Consider the following 14,576-nt stretch of genomic DNA (forward strand, 5'->3'; position numbering starts at 1 on the left):
ACAAAGTTGCAGTCTGAAGTAAGGTCACCATGCCTAACCTCTGAAACCATGCCACATAACTGTATTACAGCATTCTTATTGTGCCATGGGGGCACACTATTTCTAATCTTGTAATGCTAGGAAGCAAGCTGTGGAATATAAGTATAAAGCCATTTTTGAAAAGAATTATTCAATAACTGAAAATAAATTGCCTTTTAAAGTCATTTTAATAAGAGATTTGGGTTACGAGTGTAGCTCACCTGCCCCTAGAGGCATTGGAGGTATGGCTGCTGCATTTCACGTTCATCAGTAGTGGCAAGAAAAATGGCTATGTTTATGCTCAGTGTTCTGTCCTATCAACATCTGAATGATTAGCAGCCTAACATTCCTTGAAAAAAGTGAACCTGAGACAACCAACAGGAAGGCCCCGATGGGCATAAGCCAGAGACTAGAATCTATCTGGGACCAGGGCCTCAGCAGGAGATAGTGTGAGATCTGTGGTCCTTGCAAGGAGCTCACCAGGGCGGGCCAAGCAAGAAGCAAGCCAGAGACAGCTTCTAGACAAGTTCCGTGGGGTCCAGACAGGGAGCTAGCATGAGGGACCACTAGTCTGGTGCTGCACAGGCTGCAGAGGGGCAGGGGTGGAGCATGGTGGCGGACCATGCCCGCGATGACCCCTGGCCCAGACCATGATGCATGAGTGGGGCACGGCACTCCTGAGACCACTCCCGAATCAACCCAGACACCTGGAGCCCTCAGGCACCACTAAAGGGAGCAAGTGAGTGTGGAGAAATGGAAGAGAAAAAGAAACAGAAGGAGATGGGCACAAAGAAGAGAGGCAGAACTGGAGACTCGAGGGTAGTGAGGAACAACCAGACACCTCTCAGGCCCAGATCAAGGACTTTGATTTCGCCCATTCCAATAGCTACCCCATCAATTAACTGCTGGAGTGCATGAACAAGTTTGTCCTTCAAAGCCAAAACTACAGGCTCTCCATGGCACAGAGCAACAACAGCATGTCAGGAGTCCCAGTGAGTATCGATACAATAGCATAAGCCAGAACCCTCCTACCAGACCAAAGCCTCATTGCAATGAACATTTGTAAGCAAAGAAGTGTGGACAAAAGGGCATACTGTGGGACACGCTGTGGCACACTACAGCTTTCACAAGAATTTTTTTTTCTCTGTTGGGGGGGTAAGGTTGCAAGGATGGAGCATGCTTGCAAGGGGAGGAGTGGATTAGTGGGATTGGGGTGGTACATGATGAGAATTCACAAAGAACCAATAAAAGTTACGAGAAAAGAATGTAGCTCGGTTTGCTCTACTTGCTTAACATGCAACAACACCTAATATGGCCACAGTAACACATGTTTATGGTCCTAGCGTCAAGATGGGATGCAGAAGAGCATCAGTTCACAGCCATCTTTGGCTATCTACTGATTTATGGGGCAGCTAGGTTACATGAGAGTCTATCATTAAATTTACAAATGAGCAGTAATTTACAGTGGGAGGCAAACTCTTTCTGGTAGAAAGCATTACTACTATTTAATTGTTATCTTTAGAAAAACAAATTTGATCTAAAGAGAAAGCCTATGAAATAATTCATTCTCTCCCTCAGTGCGGGTAGCTACTCACCACTTCTAGTAATGCCAGCCACCAAACGGACACTACATTTAACAGTATTCACTATCAGATTTGTAGAACACAAAGTCCTACATCCATCCATGGGGACTTTAAAGATTTTTATTAGTCACTTTTTCTGTGGGGGAAAATATCTGATAGAGCAATTTAAGGACAGGAAGTATTGTGTTTGGCCCATGGGTCAGATGACAGTCAGTGGTGGAAAAGAGGTGGGGCTCTTCATCTATGGATGTTTTTTTCAGTAACGTAAATGGTACCTACTTACATCTATTTTTTTCTTTTTAATTTTTATTAATTACAATTTATTCAATTTCCTGTAGCTCCCTCCTTTTTCCCCTCCCAATCCCACACTACCTTTCTCTTCTTCTTGCATGCCCTTCCCCCAACCAACTGATAGCGGAGATCCTCCTACCCTTCCAACTGATCCTAGTCTATCAGGTCTCATCAGGAATGGCTGCATTGTCTTCCTCTCTGGCCTGGTAAGGCTGCACAACTCTGAGGAGGAGGGGATCAAAGAGCAGGCCAATCACTTTATGTCAGAGAAAGTCCCTGATCCCCTTACTATGGAATCCACTTGTATACTGAACTGCCATGGGCTACATCTGTGCAGGGGTTCTAGGTTGCCTCAATGAATGGTCCATGGTTGGAATATCAGTCTCAGAAAACAACCCTGTGTTCAGATTTTTTGGTTCTGTTGCTCTCCTTGTGCAGTGCCTGTCCCCTCCAGGTATTTCTACCTCCCCCTTCTTTCATATGATTCCATGCACTCTGCCCAAAGTTTGGCTATAAGTCTCAGCATCTGCTTTGATACACTGCTGCATAGAGTCTTTCAGAGGACCTCTGGGGTAGGCTCCTGTCCTTTTCCCTGTTTTCTCCCTCTTCTGATGATCATCCTCTTTGCCTTTCTGAATGAGGATAGACCATCTTACCAAGAGTGCTCCTTCTTCATTAGCTTCTTCAGTACAGATTTTAGTATGTTTGTCCTATATTATATGTCCAATATCCAGTTATGAGTGAGTATATACCCTGTGTGTATTTCTGCTTCTGAGATACCTCACTCAGGATGATATTCTCGAGTTCCCGCCATTTGATTGCAAATTTCATGATTTCCTTGTTTGTAATTGCTGAGTAGTATTCCACTGTGTAAATGTACCACAATTTCTGTATCCATTCCTCAACTAAGTGACATCTGGGTTGTTTCCAGGTTCTGGCTATTACAAATAAAGCTGCTATGAACATGGCTGAGAAAATGTCCTTGTTTATACTTGAGCCTATTTTGGATATATGCCTAGGATTGGAATAGCAGGATCTTGAGGCAGCACTATTCCTAATTGTCTGAGAAAGCACCAGATTGACTTCCAAAGTGGTTGTATAAGTTTACATTCCCACCAGCAATAGAAGAGGGTCCCCCTTTCTCAACATTCTCTCCAGCATGTTTTTCTCACTTGAGGTTTTGAGCTTAGCCATTTTGATGGGTATAAGGTGAAATCTCAGGGTCATTTTGATTTGCATTTCCCTGATGAGTAAGGACTTTGAGCATTTCTTTAAGTGTTTCTCTGCCATTTGATATTACTCTTGAGAAATCTTTGTTTAGCTCTGTACCCCATTTTTTAATTGGATTACTTAATTTGTTGCTGTTTAACTTCCTGAGTTCTTCATATATTCTGGATATTAACCCTCTGTCAGATAAAGGGTTGGGGACGGTCCTTTCCCAATCTGTAGGCTGTCATTTTATTCTGATGACAGTGTCCTTTGCTTTACAGAAGCTTATCAATTTCACGAAGTCCCATTTATTGATTGTTCATCTTAGAGCCTGTGCTGTTGGTGTCCTGTTCAGGAAGTTGTCTCCTGTGCCAATGAGTTCAAGGCTCTTCCCCACTTTTTCTTCTAACAGATTTAGTATGTCTGGTTTTAATATTGAAGTCTTTGATCCACTTGGACTTTAGTTTTTGCAGGGTGATGAATATGGATATATTTTAATTTTTCTAAATATAGACATCCAGTTAGACCAGCACCATTTATTGAAGATGCTGTCTTTTTTCCATTGTATGGTTTTAGTATCTTTGCAAAAATCAGGTGTCCATAACTATGTGTGTTTGTTTCAGGGTCTTCTACTCAATTCTATTGATCCATCAGCCGGTTTCTATGCTACTTCCATGCAGTTTTTATTACTCTTGCTCTATAGCACAACTTGAGATAAGGGGTGGAGTTGCATCAAGAAAATCTTTTATTAGAGAGGATTGTTTAGTAATTCTTAGGGGTTTTTTTTTTTTTGTTATTTCATATGAAGTTGAGAATTTTTCTTTCAAGGTCTGTAAAGAATTGTGTTGGTAATTTGATGGGAATTGCATTGAATCTGTAGATTGTTTTTGGTAAGATGGCAATTTTTACTATGTTAATCATGCCAAGCTATGAACCTGGGAGATCTTTCCATCTCCTGATATCTTCTATATCTTTCTTCTGAGACTGGAAAATTTTTTCATTCAAGTCTTTAACTTGCTTGGTTAGAGTCACACCAAGGTACTTTATGTCCTCTGTGGCTATTGTGAAGGGCTGGAATCAATAAATTAGAAGCAAATAAAACAATTCAAAGAATCAGTGAAACCAAGAGCCGGTTCTTCGATAAAATCAACAAGATAGAGGGTTTCTCAGCCAAATTAACTAAAAGGCACAGATATACTATCCAAATCGACAAAATCAGAAATGAAATGGGAGACATAACAACAGACACTGAGGAAATCCAAACAATCATTAGGTCTTACTTCAAAACCCTATATGCCACAAAATTAAAAAATCTAAATGAAATGGACAAATATCTTAATCGATTCCACTTATGAAAGCTGAATCAAGACCAGGTAAATCAATTAAATAGTCTTATATCATACCCTAAGGAAATAGAAGTAGTCATCAAACTCTCCCACACAAAAAAAAAAGCCCAGGGCAAGATGGTTTCAGCACAGAATTCTACCAGACCTTCAGAGAAGAGCTAACACCAATACTCTTCAAATTATTCCACAAAATAGAAATAGAAGGAACACTACCAAACTTATTCTACGAAGCCACAGTCACCTTAGTACCTAAACCTCAAAGATCCAATGAAGAAAGAGACTCTCAGGCCAATCTCCCTTATGATAAACATTGATGCAAAACTATTCAACAAAATACTTGCAAACCAAATACAAGAACACATCCAAGATATCATCCAATATGACCAAGTAGGCTTCATCCCAGTTATGAAGGGGTGGTTCAATATTTGGAAAGTCATCAATGTGATCCACCATATAAACAAACTGAAAGGAAAAACACATAATCTTTGTAGATGCTGAAGAAGCATTTGACTAAATCCAATGCCCATTCATGTTAAAATCTTGGGGAGATCATGAATACAAGGCACTTACCTAAATATAGCAAAGGCAATATACAGCAAGCCTATAGCCAACATCAATCTAAACAGAGAGAAACTTAAAGCAATCCCACTGAAATCAGGGACAAAGCAAGAATCTCTATATCTCTTCAACATAGTTCTTGAAGTCCTTGCTAGAGCAATAAGACAGTTGAAGGAGATCAAGGGGATTCAAATTGGAAAGGAAAAAGTCCAAGTATCACTATTTGTGGATGATATAATAGTATAATGAGTGACCCCAAAAATTCTACCAGGGAACTCCTACAGCTGACAAACATCTAGCAAAGTGGCTACATGAGAAACTAACTTAAAAAAAAAATCAATAGCCCTCCTGTATACAAAAGACAAAAGGGCTGAAAAAGAAATAAGATCTATTTTAAATTCTCCATGAGAAACATTCGTGTTTTGAATCTGGATGTTCCTTGGGAGGTGAAAATATTCAGTGGGTCATGGCTTCAGGTTATTCTGCACTTGTAACTATGGGTAATAATGAATTTTAGCAATCCTACTATCATATTTCACAGATTCAAATTTGAGCCTGCATTGTGGAGCACACCTTAATCCCAGCACTCTGGGAGGCAGAGGCAGGTGGATCTCTGTGAGTTCCAGGCCAGCCTGGTCTACAAAGAGAGTCCAGGACAGCCAAGTCTACACAGAGAAACCCTGCCTCAGAAACAAACAAACAAACAAAAAGCTTCACTGGTGTATAGCCACAATATTATTTGTTTCATACTAAACAAAACCATCTTGATTGTTCCTAATTGAGTATCTAATGCGTGTTTAAATCACAAAACTAGATTTTAGTAAAATCTCACCAGAAAATTTTTGCTTTTATTCTATATCAAGTTTTTACTAAGGATGTTTTTCATTAACTTCAAAAATATCTGTCTGTAGGGTCAGTAGGTAAATATTTTAGGGAGTTTTTTTTTTATTTTTATTTTTATTTTTATTTTTTCAATGCAGTTTATTCAGGAATATTGAACAATCCTCGGACCCCGGGGAAAGCCAGCCCACAGCTTAAATAGCCTCTGGGTAGCCAACCCAGGCGTGCCACGGGGGCAATGCAGATAGGTCCACATACATGGAAGCAAGCCAGATCCTCGGCCTTAGCCAAATGTGGAGTTGTTCGTGACAGAGAGCACTCACCATCGGGAAGGTGGAAGGCGGAAACCAGCTCCATCTTTAAGGCACAGCATTCCGCAGCTCTCTACAGTTCCCCCTTTTTGTTTTAGACGCATCAGGCAAGAGTAGAGGTCTGATCTCTGATATTAGAAATAAATTGGGACTTTGTACAGATGTTCATTTAGGTGTCATCCACCCTAAGAGCATCAGACCCGTCCAATACCTTTTTCTCAGAGGCGGGACCTGGGGCATCAACCCGCATGCAATCAGACATGCTCTTCTCTGGGTCCAAAGCGGCTGACCCTGAGTGCAGTGCTTAGCCTCGCATCCTGAGCGTATCATTTTAGCTTTTTATGGTATCCAACCATGCTTGGGGAGAATGTCCTGCTTCGATGGCTGTAAAGGCCTGAATGATCATGGCTGCATCACACTGTTGTGAGACTCTAATCTTGCATATATACCACAGGCAAACCAAGGAGACCAACACCAGAAGGCCTGCTAACACTCCCATGCCCACCCATTCCTTCAGATGATTCATGGCTGCAGCAATCCATGTTGATAATCCTGTGGCTAGTCCTGCGTCCACTCCGGTAGAATTTACTGTGACAATGGCCACTCTCAGCTGCTCCATCGTTGTATTGAATTCTCCAGTCCAATTACCTAAAATATAGCTCAACAATTGTTTAGACAGATTTGCAGCGCAGGAAAAATTCTCATGTTGTATGCTAGTGACACAAAGTCCAGCATACTTTCATTGACAGCCAGGTTGAGCGATTTGCCATAGGGTATCAATTTGCTCCTGCAAGAGGTCAATCCTCTGATTGAACACCATCAAGCTTCCTTTTAGTTGAGCATTAATTCCTTTATGTACAACTAAGGCATGAGCTACATTGGCTAAATGGTTATTCAGGGTCTGAGCAGTCTGCCCAGTATGACTCATGGCTAATGCCCTGGTGGTAGCTCCAACAGCCGTCAATGAGATGGTAGTAACAATGGTGGCTGTAGTTCCAAGATCCCTTTTCTGTCTGAAGAGAGTCATAGCGTGAGGGGCATCAATGGGCATAGGCACCCAGTGAGGCATGCGAGTAACCAGGGCATACCTAACTTTACTAGCATTCCAGCATTGGGCAAAAAAGCAAGTATCATTACCACTATTTTAGGGAGTTTTAAAAATCACCTAGTACCTTTTAATTGTTTGTTGGTTGAACATAAATTTTATTTTCAATGAATTACACAAAAATAAGAGAAAATCAATTATTATGAGAGCAATTGATGGCATAACTTTTATTGACAATGATATGAAACACTGGATTAAAAAAAAACGTGTTTCCAGTTTCCTAGATTGAAAATTATGGGTGATATGTAATGAGGATAGCTCCATATAGATTTAAGTCTAAAAGACATTGAGGATTTAAATGATGTTCAGCTGATGCCTAGGGAAAAGGCCAGCAATTTTTACTCATTAAATGAGGATTTGCAGATATTTACAAAATAAGTGTCATGATTAATGATGAATCATTCTTTACATTGCTTTGTAAGTAAATGTCTTCAAATAAACCCATAAAGATAAATTTTAAATCTTAGTGTATTCATGTGGATACAAGCCTTCCAAAGTAATGTTTTAAACAAAATGTTATATTGCTTTACAATTTACCAGTTGCACATTTCATCAGGCTGTTTTATGACCTTGTAGCAAGAAATCATAGATGCTGGCTGGAATTCACATTTGAAAGAGGATTTTCAGCTCCGTCATCATTTTATTCTACAGAAGTTAAATTAAGGTAGATGCTTCAGCATCAAACACCAATCAACATGAGTCTGGTATCTTCTAACACCATTAATGTGGCCAGAGACGCCAGAGGACAAGCTTGAAAATAAAAAAGAAAAATGTTTTTCTTGCCATTTCCTATTTTCCTAATGTAAGACTACCAATAAGATTTAATACATCATGTTAGTTTTCAGACCAAACACTTCAATGATGCTAAAGATATAATTATAAATAAAGTCAAGTAACCAAATAAGGCATAATTTTGTACTCACTATAAAAATAATAATAACCAATAATTCATATTCAGGGCCTTTTATTAGACCAAAATGTACGTATGTCCTACAAAACATGATATAGTCTCGCTATATCCTATTTTCAAGTAAAAATACCCATGTACCTAAATCTCAATCCACATTCTATGTATGTTTTTAAATTGTTAATAACTGCAATACTAGAAAATAGAAAAAAGTTAACTATTAAAAATAGTTTAGTTCGGGCCAAATATAAGTATTTTACTGATTTATGGTTTATAGCTACATTATTGTTTATTCTATACTAAGCAGAAACATCTTGATTGTTCCCTATTGGGTAACGAATGTAGGTTTCAATCAATAAAGTACAAATTGGGTAAAAACTAACTGAACAATCTTTGTGTGTAAATATAATTAGAATTATTTATGAAGTTTTTAATATTATAGTTTTGAATTGAGTCTTATAAATCCACTGTGTATTCACAATTACAAGTTGTTCTTGTTTGCATTAATAAATGCTACAAATGTGGCAACAACTAGCAGACTGGCTACTCTTAGGGTCAGCTGCTTGAATAATAGGCTTCCTGTGAGAATTGCTGTGTTTAATCCAACATTCGCAGAAAAGACATAATCAGAAAGACCTTGAATTATGTGGGGATGTTGACACAGAATCACTTTTCAAGTTCCCCCAGCTGGGATGTTGCAGACTCAAGCTATGAGGAGATGATTTCAAAGTTTCTATTACTATGCTAACCTTAAATCATGCGAATAGGGTTGATTGTGCTAGAAAAGATGGTAGGTTATGGAGGAACACAGCCAAGCCCAGACCCCAGTACTTGGTTCCTCAAAGAGCCATAATGAGCTTTGATCTTCTTACAAGGATGGAAGCCAAAAAAAAAAAGAAAAAAAAAGAAAAAAAAGAAAAGAAAAGAAAAGAAAAGAAAAGAAAAGAGAAAAGAAAAGAGGTTGAAGGAAAAAAAAGACTTTCAAAATAAGAAAGACATGGCGGTTCTAGAATCATAGCCTCTACTTTTAGGGCTATAGTTTCATGAACATTCTGAGTCTCAGATTGTTTTTTTGTTTTTGTGTTTGGTTTTGGTTTTTTGTGTTTTTTTTTTTGTTTTTTTTTTTGTTTTTTTTTTTTACTTTTTTGTTTTTTTCTATTAGAAGAAGAACTTTCAAAATAAACTCTTGTACAAGTTTACATTCCCCTTTCTCCACATCCTCTCCAGCATGTGTTGTCCTTTGAGTTCTTGATCTTAGCCATTCTGATGAGTGTAAGGTGAAATCTCAGCGTCGTTTTGATTTGCATTTCCCTGATGACTAAGGATGTTGAGCATTTCTTTAAGTGTTTCTCTGCCATTTGATATTCCTCTATTGAGAATTCTCTGTTAAGCTCTGTACCTCATTTTTAAATTGGATTACTTGATTTGTTGCTGTTTAACTTCTTGAGTTCTTTAGATATTCTGGATATTAGCCCTCTGCCAAATATAGGGTAGGTGAAGATCCTATCCCAATCTGAAGGCAGTTGTTTTGTTCTGACAACAGTGTCCTTTTTACAGAAGCTTTTCAGTTTCATGAGGTCCCATTTATTGATTGTTGATCTTAGAGCCTGTGCTGTCGAAAAACCTGGGCACAGGAATCTTTTCTGAGACTGATACTCCAACCACGGACAATTCATAGCGATAACCTAGAATCCCTGCATAGATGAAGACCATGGCAGCTCAGTCTCCAAGTGGGTTCCCTAATAATAGGAATAGGGACATGAACTCTGTGGCTGGCTCTTTGATCACCTACCCCTGAGGAGGGTGCAACCTTACCAGGCCACAGAGGAAGACAATGCAGTCACTCCTGATGAGACCTGATAGACTAGGATCAGATGGAAGGGGAGGAGGACCTCCATTATCAGTGGACTGGGGGAGGAGCATGGCTGGAGAAGAGGGAGAGAGGGTAGGATCATGATGGGATTAGGGAAGTGGCTACAGTTGGGATGCAAAGTGAATAAACTGTAATTAATAAAATAAACACTTAACTTGTCTATGTGCTTGCTTGCTTAATTTTTGAGATAAAGTGTCTTAGTATGTATTCCAAGCTGGCCTCAGAGTCACAATCTCACTTATTCAATCATGTCCAGCTCTAAAATAAACTTTTCCAAGGTTAGTAGTATAAATTGAATTATGTCAAGTTTATACGTTATTTTTAAAATTCAGTAGCTGTTGGGTGTTATGCTATTGTTCTCCGGGAAATTTTGTGCTTTAGGCTAATAATCTTAGAACAGAATGTGAACTCAGACATTAATGTAGAATCCATATACTAGCTCTTCAGGTACATATTCATATGTACACAAAAAGCACTAGTATCCATATAACTACAGATGGAATTTTATTATTGTCTTAAATGTTTATGAGCAATCAGAGACTAACATGGGCATAATTAAATACAGCTGGGTAAGGAGCTCAGGAGGGACCGAGCTCAAGTAATGATCCACATGCCTCATACCTTCTGTCTCTGAGGGAATGTGTGTAGAGCTGACATTTTTTAGGGTCTTTTAAGGGTAATCGTAACTTCTCTGATGAAGATGTCAATCGTGTGCTCAGATGACAGTGTTGCCCAGCATATCCATCTTGTTGCTCATTAATAAGATATCAACAAACTTATACTATAGAATGTGTATGTGTATGCACATAAAGTTTAAATTAAATTACTCCATTTGGCACAATAACGCTCCTTCTAAGACCCATAAACTATGTGGCAAAATCCCCAGTATCGGTCATGGGAAACTCTGTTTTTACTGGACGTGTAGTGGAGTCAAGGCAACTGCAAAAACAGTATGCTGTTGCTATTACCCTTGGTCCCCTTCCAGAACTGTAGGTAAGTTCTTTTGAATGCATTTCTGATTTAAAAAAGGGGGGGGGGGTAGTATTCCATTGTATAAGTGTTCCACAATTTCGGTATCCATTCCTCTGTTGAGGGATATCTGGGTTGTTTCCAGATTCTGGCTATTATGAATAGAGCTGCTACAATCATGGTTGAGCAAATGTCCTTGTTGTATAGTTGAGCATATTTCAGATATATGTCTAGAAGTGGTATAGCTGGATCTTTTTTAATTTTAATTTTTTATATTAATTACAGTGTATTCACTTTGAATCCCAGCTGTAGACACCTCTCTCATTCCCTCCCAATCTCCACCTCCCTCACTCATCTCCTCCCATGCCCCTCTTCAAGTCCACTGATAGGTGAGGTCCTCCTCCCCTTCCATATGACCCTAGCCTTTCAAGTCTCATCAGGACTGGCTGCATTGTCTTCCTCTGTGGCTTGGTAAAGCTTTTTCCCCCTCGGGGGGTAGGGTGATCAAAGAGGCACCTACTGATCTTATGTCAAAGACAGTCCCTGTTCCCCTTACTAGGAAACCCATTTGGATACTGAGCTGCCATGCCCTACATCGGTACAGGGGTTCAAGGTTTTCTCCATGCATGGTCTTTGGTTGGAGTATCAGTCTCAGTCTCAGTCTCAGAAAAGACTCCTGGGCCCAGATTTCTGGGTTCTGTTGCTCTCCTTGTGGAGCTCCTGTCCTCTCTAGGTCCTTGGAGTTAATCACCACTAGTCTTATTGGATTTAAGGCTGGCTTATTTGGAGGGAATTTGTGCCTGATAATGAAATGTACATAACTTCTCATGGATGAAGCTGCCATAGTCCCTAGAAGAGGACCCACTTACTGCCATTTCCACAAACAAATACAATATCTGCTTTCTACACACTTATCTGCTCTCACTCCTTATCAATGGGGCCTCTTGTTGCAACAGGGGATGCTGCCACAGAGATCCACAATTGGCTAAAATGCAGAGGTATTAACTCTAAAAAGGCTCATAGAGCATCATGAAAGAGGACCAGGATGCCTGCTGCTAGATATGACTCCTTCTAGACAGGGCAGAGAAACTTTATCCATGACTCCTCAACAATGTTGTCACCTGAACAAGACTTGCATAATAACAACACCTGTTGACATGCCCACACTGATCACACTGATAGGGGAAATTTTACAAGATTCCAATTCTAGATGAAGAGCTATAACACATCAATGGCTGCTTAGAGAAGCAAAATCAGGTTTGTTTGGGTTTTGGGTTTTTGTTGTTGTTGTTGTTGTTGTTGTTGTTTGTCCTGAAATGACTCCCTAGTAGGCTACATAATTCCAAGTGGTCAGCCCTAAACAATGTATACAAGTACAACAGTAAATGGAAACAGCAAACTATATATTGATTTGTGTGTAAATAATAATTAGAAAGGAGGCTATGAACTTAAAAGGGGGCATGGAATGAGTTGGAGAGGGAAAGGGGGACATAAAAATTATATAACTATAGTATTGACATATTGCCTTGTTCTCTAATCTTGTTATTTACAATCTGGGATTATTCTTTATTGTACTCATTTTGTTTTATGACAGGATCTCATAGGATGCTCATGACCTCATTACCCAGCATCTTGGGTACATAAGTTATAGGTGTGTGCCACCATTCCCAGCTTCACCTCAGATTATTAATCTTGCAGTAAAGAAAATCAGCCTCTATGGGTCATATTTGCCAGTTACTTCTGCATGCATAGCTTTCCATATGACTCAGTGAGATAGATACAGTAGATACATTACACACAAAGATGGAAAGAAGAAAGAAAAAGCTGAGAGATCCTGGTCCTCCTGAAGAAAATATGACCTCCCTGTGGTGGTAGTGAAACCATGATTTGCTTTGTTTCATCATCTGTCCTCTTAATTCTTACCCCCTTCACACACCCCAGTCACTTACAGTATTAAAAACCTTCCTACACAGTGTAAATAAAGAATTCAACTGTATGAAGTTCAAAGGCGTATACTCATATTGAAAAAAAAAAAACCTCATCACTAGAAAAAATATCAATAAACAGAAGTGTTCCAATGGGAGACTGTGACAAAATCAGCTCCTGGAAGCTGACAAAGCTCTCTCTTTTATCATGCTTGCCTACAGCAACACCTCCCTATTGACAAGCTGGGAAGCAAGACAAAATGTGTTTTGGGAAATCAGAGTTGGAATGAGAAATATTTGAAAGGGCCAAAGTCACACAACATGAGGAGAGTATGAAATTCAACCCTAACGCTCCAGCTGGCAGTCGCCATCTCTGCTTTCACTGGGATCGACAGAGATACCAGGACTGAGTCTTGCATTTTGTGGCTTTTGTGAATGCTACGTTTCCTTTTTCATTGTTCCTGTCAAAAGTTGTAGAGCCAGAGACTGGTCTTCATTTCAGAATATCCTAAATTATACCAAGTGATTTCAGCTGTGAATGGATACAATAAAGACAAGCAATGATAAATAAACTATTATATTTCTGGGTGGCTGAAGTGGTTTCAGCTGTTGGTCTAATTCCATCTATGCAGAAAACTGCTCTCAGCAAACTAAGCTAAATTCCTCAACTAGCTTGAATGAGTGAAATTTTATTGGGGTACTTATACAAAGTAGTTCATTACAATTAGGTCAGAAATGTAACAAAGTAAATAGGAAGAGAAATGATTTCTTTAAAGTGTACTTTGAACTGAAAAGGAAAGAGACATTCACCAAAATTTAATTCAGTATTAACAATACTAAATATTCACAGCTTCAAAGTTTTATTGGAAAAGCTTTCTCCATTCCCTAGCATTTTAACTCTGTTAGGTAATTGTGGAATGCATGTATTATAAAAGGCTTCATTCATTTGGTTTTATCTATCTAGAAACAGCCACCACTCTGAAGGATATACATATATCAACATCGACATGATCTATGATGTCCTTTGATTTATGACATAATATTGACCCCGCGTATCAACCAGAACAAACTTTGTTAGATGTGTAAACCTTAAATCATATTCCAGAAAAAAAAAACTGTGTCAAGTCTAGAAAATCAGAGAATAGAATGAAATCTTAGAGAAGGTTTACATATTCTTTTTGTTAATTTTTTCTTAGACTGTGTTATGATCTGGTGATGGTGCACGCCTTTCATCCCAACACTCAGGAGAGTCCCTGTGAGTTTAAGGATAGCCTGTGCTATACAGCAGGATCCAGGACAGCCAAGGCTACACAGAGAAACCCTGTCTCAAACAAACAAACAAAACAAAACAGAAACAACATATTATTATTCTGTTTTCCCTCCTTTAATTCCTCCCAGATCCTCCCCACCCTCCCCACCTCTCTACCCACTCGAATATATGTTATTGCTCCTTCTGCTCCTTCAAGAAAAAAAGAGGAAGGAAGGAAGGAAGGAAGGAAGGAAGGAAGGAAGGAAGGAAGGAAGGAAGGAAGGAAGGAAGGAAGGAAGGAAGGAGAAAGAAGAAAGAAAGAAAGAAAGAAAGAAAGAAAGAAAGAAAGAAAGAAAGAAAGAAAGAAAGAAAGAAAAGAAAAGAAAAGAAAA

General features: G+C 39.1%; 1 non-coding gene across 1 annotated transcript; it reads left to right on the top strand.

The window, feature by feature from the left end:
• Positions 1-238: 238 nt before the first annotated feature.
• On the top strand, positions 239-366 carry LOC132654997 (small nucleolar RNA SNORA17). The gene has a single exon (XR_009592589.1). It is a non-coding gene; the product is annotated as a small nucleolar RNA SNORA17 (small nucleolar RNA).
• Positions 367-14,576: the final 14,210 nt, after the last annotated feature.

The sequence above is a fragment of the Meriones unguiculatus genome, chromosome 6 (genome assembly GCF_030254825.1).
Source record: "Meriones unguiculatus strain TT.TT164.6M chromosome 6, Bangor_MerUng_6.1, whole genome shotgun sequence".
Classification (NCBI taxonomy): Eukaryota; Metazoa; Chordata; class Mammalia; order Rodentia; family Muridae; genus Meriones; species Meriones unguiculatus.